Here is a 12,478-nt window from a genome sequence, read left to right as displayed (position 1 = left end):
GTCACAACTTTTTATTGGGAGAATTAAGCATGCACTTTGTGACTTCCGTGAGAGATGACCCTTGGAAACTTATGCCTTGTTTTCCTTGGACTTTGCCACATGTACTTTTTCCCTTTGCTGATTATGTTTGGTATCCTCTCTCTAGCCATGGTATCCTCATAGCCACGGATACAATCATATGCTGAGTCCTGTAAGTCCTCTTAGTGAATCATTAATCCTTAAAGTGGTCTTGGAGATCCCCAATTTTTATTCAATCTCTTTACCTGTTGAAGTCTAATTCAGGTTTCTTATTTCTTTAAACTTCAATATTTTGTTTTTATTTTTCAGGAATTTTTCTATTTCATCAAAGTTAACTAATTTATTGGCATATAATTATTCATAGTATTACTTTATAATCCTTTTCTTTCTGTAAGGTTAGTAGTAATGTCCCCTCTTTCATGCCTACGTTGAGTCCAACTAAAGGTGGTCAATTTTGTGGATCTTTTCAAAGAACCACTTTTTAATTTCATTGATTTGCTCTATTATACTTCTATTCTCCATTTCATTAATTAACACTCTAATTTTTATTATTTCTTCCCTTCTGCTTGCTTTAGGTTTAATTTTTTTTCATCTTTTTCTAGTATTTTAAGATAGAAAGTTAGCTCACTGATTTGAGAACTTTCTTATTTTATTGTTATTTTCATTGTGAAATAGTCTTTATATATTATAATTGGATAACTATAAGTTAATATTTCTATTCCTATCAGATGCCAAGTCCTGTACACAGCAGCAATGAAATATCTCTTAAATTAGTTATCTTACCAGTTACCAACACTCAAGCCTTGCCATGCTATTTTTTTTAAAGGAGATATAATTGACATATATTATTTTTAAGTGAATAACATAATGATTCTATATACATATATATTGTGAAATGACTACCACAATAAGTCTAGTTAACATCCATCAGTATACATAGTTAACAATTTTTTTTCCTTATTGATGAGAACTTTTAAGATCTGTTTTAGCAACTTTCAAACACACAATACAGTATTTGCTGTAGTTATCATGCTGTAAAGTATCTCCCCAGGGCTTATTTATTTTATAAGTGGAACTTTGTACCTTTTGATCACCTTCACCCATCTCTCCCCCTCCCAACACCCACCTCCGGCAACCAGCAATTAATCTCTGTATCTATGAGATTTTTATTTTCCCCCCAGATTCCACATATAAGTTAGATCACACAGTATTTGTTTTTCTCTGTCTGACTTATTTCACTTAACATAATGTCCTTCGAGGGAGCATTTTCAAGCTAATTGATTCTTTTGTCTGTTTAAATCTATTGTTGAGAATTTTTAGAGAATTTTTTGTTTCAGTGATCTTGTCAACTCCAGAATTTCCATTTGGTTCTTTTTAAGTTTCTTTCACTTTATTGATATTCTCTATTTGATGAGACCTTATAATGATGCCTTCATTTACTTAAGGGTGATTTCCTTCAGTTCTTTGAACGTATTTATGATGACTGCTTTGACGTCTTTGTTAAGTCTGACAACTAGACCCTCTCACAATTAGTTTCTATTGCCTGCTTTTGTTTCCACGTGTAGGTCACACTTCCCCATTTCTTTGCTTGTCTCATAATTTTCAGTAGTATGCTGTAGCAACTCGAGATCCTATCTGCCCTCCTCTTAAGGGCTTTTTATTGTTGCTGTTTGCTTGCTTGTTTGTTTGTGGACGTTCCTGAACTATTTTAGTAAAGTCTGTTTCCCCATAATATGAAGTCTCTGGTGTCACTCTTTAGTGGGTACAAAGTTGGGCATGCACAGTCACCCTGAGATGACAGTGGTTTTATCAGGCTGTCTTAGACTTTTCTTATTTTTCTCTGGTCACTCCAATACTAGGTTACTCTAATTGCCAACTAATTGTGCTACTGTTTTTTATGACACTCTGGAATCAAAGTGCCCACACAGGCCAATTAAATTTGAGTCCCTTTACAGGGATAGTTTTGAGACCAACCTTTAAGGTTTATTCTAATCCCAGGAGAGTTCTTCCTATTTTTCTCTTACCCTGATTCTCTTTTATAGACTAGCTGGTGTTAGGTCTTGCTTGTTGCTCCCCTGGATTTCTTAGCCTCTTCTTACTGATTACTACCAAAATCTCCATTAGTTTTGAGAGCAATCTTAGGCTTGAACTTTAGTTCCTTTAAGAGAGATCCTTGGAGGTCTCTGTCATGGCCCACCTCTCCCCTTGGAAAAAAATCTCTGAGCCACTGCTCTAGAACTAGAAGTGGAGACGGTAGCCCACTTCTTCAGAGTGACATCCCTGCTTCATTGGTGGGGTACTAAGGAGGAGAAGTAGCCTCTTGTCTTTCCCACTTGTCTTTCCCCATGTGAAATCTCCTCCGTATAAGCAACCTAGGGTGTTAAAAGGATATTATTGTCAGTCTGCTATATCTGGGGTAAAAGATCTGACCTACAAGTGGGGGCTTGGTAGAGAAAGGGAGTCCTTGAACTCTTAGATACAGTCATTTGGAATTTAGTTTCTATAAAATGGAGGTAGGGGAAATGAGAAATGCTGGTGGCCTGCCCCTTCCAAGGAGCTATCATAACCCTTGACTAGGAGCATGGGGGAGTGGGAGTCCTATCTTCTTGGCCATCCCTGCCCAAGTAGACCTTCTGTCATGCTGAGCTGGGAGTGCGAGAAGGAGGGAGACAGTAAAGGCTCAATAGCCATGGACTCTTGTTATTTTTTTTGTCTTTATTTTTTTTTAATTTTAAAAATCTTTATTTGTTTTTGAGAGCGAGAGATACAGAGCGCGAGCCCGGGAGGAACAGAGAGAGAGGGAGACAGAAAATCCAAAGCAGGCTCCAGGCTCTGAGCTGTCAGTACAGAGCCTGACGTGGGGCTCAAACTCACCAATTGTGAGGTCATGACCTGAGCCAAAGCAGGACGCTTAACCAACTGAGCCACCCAGGAAACCCCTGCCCCCCCCCCAACTTTTTTTGGTCAAATCTACTGTTGCAGTACATTTTCTTGAAAAAGAAATGTTTTTGGATTTGTTGTAATCCCTGGGACAGCTTCTAGATATTTAAAATTCTTTCATGTATGTGTATAATTTCCATCAGTTGTTTCACTACGGAGGGGGCCTGCAGAGCATCTCTCGCCACCATTGCCAAAGCGGTCAACCCTCAGTGTTAAGAAACTTGCGCTGGTATTACTTTGGAATGAAGGAAGCACAATATGAGAGAGAAGAAACAATAGTTGAATAACCTTGAGTAAATTATTGAACCTCAGTTTGGTCACCTGTAAAAATAAATGCACATAATAAGAGTTCCTACATCATAATGTTATTTCATGAATCAAAATTAGACAGTGAATATAAACATTTAGCATAGTGCCTGTCACACCCCACATACCTAAAAAATGTGGTTGAGCAACTGAACGAATAAACATTTGGAATGGAATAGGTGTCTTCCTTGTTAATCAGTCCTGCTCACAGGTCATGTTCCCTCCTTCTTCCCTAATCATCACCACTTTGCAATTTTTATCATTAGATTATGCCAATGTCACTGTTTGTAGTAGTCATCTCTACACCACACTGGGTCACTGTCATGCTCTCTAATATGCCTTCTTTCATAGTTCTTAATGATTTCAATGTCCACACAGATAAACTTTTTAATGCTTTGGCTCCAGTTCCTTGACTTTCCCCCCACCAAATGATGGTGTTCCCTTCCCTACCTGAACCTTACCTCCATGTTTATTCCTTTGACCCTTTTTTCCCAATCACAATGACTCTCCATCAACTCTATTTTAAATATCCAACTCTCTGATTCTCAACTCCTATCTTTGAGTCACTACCCTTAAAATCCCAACTACAACATTTCTCAGTGCCACTGAGACCTTGTTAGCATCAACCCTGCCAGCTTTATACTTTCCCTCATCTCCTAATAATCTTTCATTTCCTCCATACCGACCTTAGATTTTGTATTCAATCATTGTAATCTCTCCTTTGCATATATCATCAACCCTCATGGCTCTCTTGTTTCATCATATTATCCTGATGAAACTATAACTCTAGTAAAGTAAAACTTTCTTTCTGTGATGCACTTGTACCTATACAGTTCGATGACATGGAATACACGGCTATGATAACTGATCTCACTTTAAATTAGTTATCAATAGCTTCAAGGGAGTTTCTTAATGTAAGCATACTATATTTTCTTCATCCACTCTCCCTTCCACTCTCCTGGAGGATTTTTCACGATTTCTTCTATTTCTTCAACCTGCCAATACCTCCTCCTTCATTCTTATTTCCAGCTGATGTCTTAGCATTCCCCAACAAATGCTATTGTTGGAGCATTTTAAAGAGAATTTCTGTAAGTTCCTAGTAATGCATCACCCACCTAAGAGTACCTATACTATTATATTCCAAAGTACCTCCTTTTACCATGTTCATTTATGTTTCTACCCAGGCTCTGTCTCCATCTGTGCATAAAGACCATACTCTTTTGCCTGTTCTGGATTTCTCCATACTTCCAACAACATCATGTTTCTTCTGTTTCATTGCCATATTGGCATACTACTAATTCACTCATCATAACGTCATCACTTGATAACAGTTCTACAGCTATGTTCCCAAGTTTTACCTTTATAAACAAAACTTCTCGAGGAGTTTCTCAGTCTGCTGTTACCAGTTTCCTTCTTGCCATTCTCTTTTGTATTTACTGTAATCAGGTTTTTCTCTCCTAGTCCATGGGAATTGCTTTTGTCAAGGTCACCAAAGACATTCATATTGGTAATTTTAATTGCCAGTTTTCATATCTGTACTATCTGTAGCATTGGACACAACTGATATCCTTCTAGAATCACTTTTTTGTCATAATGTCCATCACTTCTCTGACATGTCTGACTACTTCTCATTTACTTTGCCGGTTCCTCCTTAGTTTTCTGAATTCTATTCTAAACTCTAATTCTTTGACCTTTTTTCCCCTACCTTTATTCACTTCCAAAGTCATATGATTTTCCTCTCATGGGATTTAAATACCATTTTTATATTTATGACAACAAAATTTGTATTCTGCAGCTGGGATCTTCCTCTTAACTTCAAATCTATCAATCCAACTGCCCAGTCAACATAACATTTATCTATCAGACAACTCCCACAGAAAATGCTTCAAACCCTACCACTAGCATGCACTTACCTATATTGGTTAGTGGTGGTGACATATTTCCAGGCATTGGATCAAAAACTTTGGTATTAATCTTGATTCCTTCTTCTTATGTCTGGTCCATGGTTTCATCATCTCTCTCCTGAATCATTACAGCATTTTTAAAATTGATGCCTTAGCTTCTGCATTGGTCTCTGTAGTGTATAGTTGACAGCCTTTAAAATTTTAAGCCCACCCCTGAGATTTCACATATCCCTTCTTTGCTTTATGTTTTCCCGTTAACACTTATTTCCATGATTTTAATGTTTTACTGTTATCCTGTTTAGTATCTCTCTCCCTCAATACCAGACATACTGCATGAGGGCAGGTAATTTTTATTTTTATCTTTTTCACTACTCTATTTTCAGTGCCTTTAGGAATGCCTGGCATATAGGTAGAAGTGTGAACAGTTCTTTTTTTTTTTTTCTTTTTAAATAAATAATGAAGGGCCCTATAATAAATTTTGGAGAATGGAACAGGAGAGAAAGGAGGAAATAAGATGTCCAGGAGGCAAGAATTTTGGTATACAGGAGATAATTAAAACACTTGAATGGAAAAAATATGTAAGCGTAGAGGAAAGTCAGCAGATAGACAACAAAGAGAATCACTAAATTGGAGCATAGAAAGAAGAAAAAGCCCAGTTTGTGAGACATACAGAGAAAAAAAATCACAGACAATATCATGGAAACTAAAAATGAGATAAACTGTATAAAGTGTAGTGGAGAATTTGAAGAGGGTCAGAATAAAGAAATTCAATTCCATTAGAAAAATGATTTAATTGAACAGTGTCAGGATATTGATGGGTCCATAAATCAGATGACAGGAGATTAAGGAAGTAAGGGATGCTTGTAAGAGCAGTGGGGTCTGGAGGCAGGTTGCTTGTATAAGGATCTTAGCTGTAAAATAATGTCAAATAATAGGACAGTGATTTAAATGGATCAGTAGTTTCAAATAGGAAGAATTTTCAAGGTTTTGGAAACTCAAACATATTTCAAGGAGAAATAAGAGTTAAAGAAAAAAAAAACTAAAATAGAGTGAGCACTAGTAGGGATGTGGTCTCTTTGAAGGATGGATCCCATCCAAGACAAAGGAGGTCAGGTTTTACTCTGAGAAGGGTGTGTGTGTGTGTGTGTGTGTGTGTGTGTGTGTAAAGGGCATCATGGGAAGGGAATTGCTGTGTGAAAGTGCAAACAGTGAACTAACGGCCAAAAGTACTCTTAGATATTGATTAGAAAATTCAGTATAGGGAGAACATAGTTTTAAGTGTCTAATATTAAACTGACATTGTGAATTGCCTTTCAGCTTTGGTAGGGGCCTCTCATGAAGTCAGTAACTCTGACTCTCAAGTAACCAATACGTGTGCATAACTCTGCAAGCATGTAGAGAGATTTTGTGGTCCGTGCACACATGATCCAAAGAGTCCGAAAGCTCTCGGGCTGTGAGTAGATGTTAGTCTGAGGCAACCACAGTCGGTGCTTGCTTGGTTAATAAAGTAGTGGGGTTCTCCCTCTGGACTGTCTGCTCCAGGCAAACTCCTCCTTTGACTCTGCCTGAGGCAGGCCTCAGGTCTGAATATAACCTGGGAGGAAAGGAACTGCTTGAAAGCCCTGGTTCCACCACTTTTATTTCTCTGATCTTGCCCCCTTAACCTGCTGATGCCCCAGGTTTTTGTAATCTGTACCTTAACTTCCTCATTGCCCATCCTGAGAGCTTAATAAGTGAGTAGTTTTTATAGTATCTAAAAAACATAAAATTTAAGCACTGCCAATGTGGGTTAAGATGGAAGATTACTCAGTTTATGAAAAAAAAATCCTAGTGATGATTGTGATGTTGAATATGCTGATTTACTTCCAAAAATATATTTGTTCGTTTGTGAGTTCTGTCGCAGTAGTTATTTTAATACAAAATTGAATGCTATTCCTGGCTGGGTAGAAAAAAAGGCTGGTCTTTGAGGGGGTCAAGAATAATATTTTGTGGTGAAGACTGATGTTGGTTTAGTGCAGTCCATTCATTGTTATTACTATTGTTATGATATGTAAATAAAACTGGCCTTTCTCTTCAGTGTGGTGGTGTCGTGGATTTAATTAAATTTGAAATTAGGGAAGGGCAGGGAGGCTTATCAGTTTTAAAGAAATTAAAAATGGGTTCTAACAATTTAGAGTGTAAAGCATTGTCGTCTGTTTAAAGTTAAGATATTAAAATAGGTTCTTTAATCAACCACTGTTGTATTAACAGATTCAATCCATTAAAAGCATTCAATAGAACCATATTTCCTACATAAAATTATCCCACATCAGCATTGCTGCATGGTATGGAAATGACCAATAAAATGATTTTTACTTAATTGAAGGTCAGAATAATTCGGATTTTTGAGTAGGATACAGAAATAGTTTCTGGTCAGCTATAATATCTGGAGTAATCTCAAGTAACATAGTGGGATAATGACCATTTTGCTATTTAAAATCTTTCTGTTAAAGGCAGTTTGGTTTTCAACTAATAAAAATTCCCTTTTTTTTGGTGGTACTTTTCTGAGTTGAGTGTTTTACCTTTCTGGAACACGGAGTTTCTGTCCAGAAAAGGAGATAAATGTGGGTTTTTTTGTTGTTTGTTTGTTTGTTTTGTTTTGTTTTTGCTTTTTGGGTTTTTTGTTTGTTTGTTTGTTTGTTTGTTTGTTTTTTCACTTGAGCCCAATATCGGGGCATCTGTGTTCAATATTCAGTACTTACATATTAAATACAGTTCATTCATTACAGATTATTTGCCTCCCTTTCTAATTACAGAAGATTTGTACCTAGTGAAAAGTCATTATTTATAATCTTTGGCCTATTTAGTTAGGGCATTAGTTAAATCTTTATTCTTTCATATTATGAGGAAGTAATTATGATAGAAGAAAGAAATGCTGATTTAAAAATAGAGGCATTCTTACGTGGTTTTTTTATGGGAACAAAAGGGTTTTAAAAGTTTTAGTTTAGATTAATTCATAATGCAGTGTACAGCTAAGAAAAGAGTTCATGTTTGTGATTAAAATGTGAAAAATCCATAAGCACTAACAGTGAAATTATGATGCCCAATTGATCATGCAAATTTGACTTCACCGGAACTTTTGTGTATTCCTATAAAACTAAAAAGACAGTTGGTCATATCAATTATAGTATAAATAATGATCAGTATCAGCTGAGTACAGCCAGTGAAATCCATTGTTTTCAGTTAAGAGAGCTAGAGATTTTTAATCCACATTATAAGAACTATCTTTCTTTCATTATAGTTCAGTAACTACCACTTTATTTTCTTTCTTAAAAACGGCCTATGTTTATTTTTTCACAATTAAAAAAACATTTTCAACATTATTTAAAGTAAAAGAACAAAATCTGGGATTAAAACAGAAACAGCTGCCCATCTGTCCCATCCCCACACAATTGTTCCAACTGACAAGCATTTATTCTGAGACTTTATTTCAGCAAATGTGGAAAATTGTGCATTTGCAAATGACTAAAAAATCATACTGATATGCTGGTAGCATTTTATACTGCCTCCTTCATAGATGAAATATGGTATTCTTTTCTTAGAAAAAAGAGAGAGACCTTACTGTGTCACGTGATTGATTGCTGTAGAGTTTTCCTTTAAAAGACATATCTGACAACACAGAATAGCAGATTGCATAGATGGTGTTCATACTGTTCTGCTTTATAACAGAAAACTTGTTAGTAACGTACATTTTAAAAATGGGGATTGTGTGTTGGGAGCAGAACAGTGTTGCAAAGGTAGCTAGAAAATAGGCAATGTGCAGTTGTCTTTTGAAGAAAGCAATAATATGGCTACTAGAAGATTTCTGAGACCGTCTGGTATAAATTCCAGCCTCTGACCATGTGACTGAGTCTAAAATCAGCAGAGGGAAAATTCCTTCTGTGTTAACATATTTCCGCTTCAAACATTCTGAATAGACAAACTCACCTTGCTGGGGTATCTCATGTATGCGATTTTATAAACAGAGGAAAATTACAGAGTCCAAGCCCCAACTTGAAGATAAAGTGTTGAGGATATAATTCCAATATCTTGCAGGTACATGCGCATGCCTTGCTTTTCAACATGCATATAAAATGGCTACATGTAGAAAGGCGTTATAACCATGGTAATTGTCGGGATAAATGAATACCGAATGTAAGAATTGTCACTATGACATGTTTTACACTACCTACATGTTAAAAATCCTTTTATGCCAATAATTTGCATAACATGCTTAGACAAGCATATGTTGTCCCTCAATTTCTTAAAAAAAATGACCCCAGTTAACAGTGCAGTAAGAAATGTCTTCATATTTCATTATACACAGATAGTGTGAGCTATGGACGATCTCACACTAACTAGAAGAAAAAAGAAATAAGAAATTTAGAGAACTGTTAAACTGGTAGCTTAACAACAGCAATGAATATATATACATACTTTGTTTATATATGTATATATACACACAAACACATATACATATATACATATATATTGCAATTTTAGGAATTTATCCTTATGAATATCCTTCATGTTCTGTTTCTTCTGAAGATAATTCCAGCCTAGATGATCAAAACATACGTTGAATATTTATATTTGCAATACTGTGAGAGTACCCACTTGATGTTTAATCTGAAAGGTTTAAATCTATTAATCTAAGTATCTATAACCAGTACAGTAGTTTTCTAACACATACATTAAAACCAATTGTCAAATATGAAGAAAAACCAGGCTCTGGAGATTCTTGCATATTTTTTAACAACCGATAATCAGTTTATTAAAATAATTGGTTTAAGCATCCGCAGCGGTGACTTTAACCTCGACCCCTGGCTCTATCACCTATCATGTACTTTTATTCCAAATGTCACCTGCTAAAAAGTAAGCATGTTCCTTTAATAGACCTACTCCGGTAATATAAAAGGTGTTGTAAAAAGACTTTCTGCACAGCAGTCCCGGCTAGCTGTGCTGCAGTGAAGCCTTCACACAGTCTGCAAAATAGCACAGCCGACTTATGTGCTTGGAGATTCACGCCCAGTGGAACAGCTGCATTTACCTTCTTCTGACTTTCACTGTTTACCTGAACTGCAATATAAAAGTGCCACTTATCAACTTTAGTTTGACGTTGTACACCACTTTAGTTGAAGAAGGGTAGCAAACGCAAATAAAGACTTTTATCAGAAATAGGAGCGTCAGTGTCATTACTTAATAGAATGAAATATCATGGGGATGAGAAGGTTGACCTAGATACCATATTTTTGCCAGAGATTTTCTATATAATCACCTGAGAAATAACTAATGAAATATAGGTAGATAGTTCTGTGTTTTGTACATTTTGTTCTCAGATATTTCAAAACTGGCTTCTTACTGCACAGATTTTGGATCAGGTAAACTCTGTTGTGAGGACTAAAATGTCATATAAGGTATATAAAGGACCTAGTTGCATACAACACAGAGATTTTTTAATAAATAATAAATTCATTCCCCCCTTCACCGCTTTGGATTTATCTTGAATCTTGTAATTGTGACACCTGTAATCCTTAGATTTAATTCAACAGTACTAGATTTTGTGTGAATTCCCCTTTTCTTCTAATGAAGCTTTGACTTGTAAACTTCTCACTAAAGCTCTCAGTCAACTACCTCTTTCCTCAATACGGGTCATCTGGATAAAGACTCATGAGTGATCCTTCTCTTCCTCTCCACTTGGGATGTGAGCAGCAACCATCCCCACTCCCCATATTACTCCCACTCTACGTAGATACCCTGTGTGAATCAAGTTTATCTTTGGGAGCGGGGGCAGCAGGCTGAGATGAGATTCATGGAACTCAATGACGAGCTGAGGAGGAAACATCTTTTCAGTAGCTGTTCTCAGACAGCTGAGGTAGATGTTACCTGTTTCATATGTCCTAGGCTATGCTCCATCCATCCTATACGCCTATATTAAACCAACAGATGTCAGCGTCAGGAAGCGCACTCGCAGTGTTAACTCCTTGGCAAGGCTGCAGATAAATCAGTGGAAGGTACTTTATTTAGTACCTATTTTAGTACTTCACGATCAGTTTCTTTATAGTCAGAAAGAAAGAACTTTTATAGTGTGTACACTGGTATATTAATCTACGTTATTTTCCTTCTTTGCTGCAGTAAAGATAGAGAGTAACTGGTTGGATTGAAATGATTATCTTCTCTTTAGGATCTGCTATCATGTGGTAGGTCAAACAGCGGACTAAGCGTAAGGTTCTTGGGGTCTGGTATCATCACGGCCTTACCTTCTCATTCAAGGCAAGTTGCTCACACTTTCGGAGACTGTTCCCAGCCTATAAATTGGGTTAAAATAGTATTTTTAATTGCCCGGAATACTGCCTCTCACATAAAATATGTTATAAATGGACAGTGAGATATTATATTAGCTCAATAATCCAGGCCCTTTCAACCTTTTTCTTATAAAAATTCACATACATATTTTCACACATACATGTACCTACACACCTACATACTGATTTAATATTATAATACTGTATACTGTACCTTCCTTTTGTTTCCTTGACAATAATATGTTGTGGCTGTAATACAACTTCAGTTTTAATTTTAGTATAGTATTTCATTATAGGTATACACTGTGATTTAATTAATTGTTCCCATATGGGTGAATGTATAGACTGTTCTTAATTTCTTATTATTACAAATAATGCTACAATGACATAATCATGCCATCCCGGTTTTCCATTTTATTTGCTTATGTTTGTCTTGTTTTTCAAAACACAGTTTTTATGTAATCAAATTTGTCCACATTTTAATTTTTCTTTGCAGGTTTTATGACATCGTTAGAAGGCTTTCCCTAAAGCCAGTTTATAAATATTTTAGACATCACTTTCTATGGGTAAATTCATGATTGCGTTGATGCAAAATGAATTATTGCTATGTATATTCTCATTATTATTGTTAGGTGGAAGAAATGAGGAAGAGATCCCACTTTATTTTTTTTTTTCCAAATGACTAACCAGTTGTTCCAATATCATTATTGAATAACCTATTTTCCCACTAATTTGAATATTTTCTTATATACAATTGCACTTATTTCTGGATTGTCTATTATATTCATTTGTTTTGCTAATGTTTGCACTGGCACTACACTTTTCAAAATACTGCAGGTGTTGTGAATAAAATCATTATTTATCAATTATTAACATAAGGATTTCATAGGGAAAATTCCCAGCTAAAATTGTGACCGGAACTACTGGTTCTGTGATGTCAGGACTTCGAATAATGTCTGGAAAAGGTAGGTAGGAGCAATGAGAAAA

General features: G+C 35.9%; 1 pseudogene; it reads right to left on the bottom strand.

Moving 5' to 3' along the window:
* LOC122210576 overlaps nt 1-12,478 on the bottom strand; it is a 41,713-nt pseudogene that overhangs the window by 19,905 nt on the left and 9,330 nt on the right.

Source organism: Panthera leo, chromosome F2 (assembly GCF_018350215.1).
Source record: "Panthera leo isolate Ple1 chromosome F2, P.leo_Ple1_pat1.1, whole genome shotgun sequence".
In the NCBI taxonomy this organism is placed as follows: domain Eukaryota; kingdom Metazoa; phylum Chordata; class Mammalia; order Carnivora; family Felidae; genus Panthera; species Panthera leo.
This window is presented reverse-complemented; position numbering and strand designations above follow the sequence as displayed.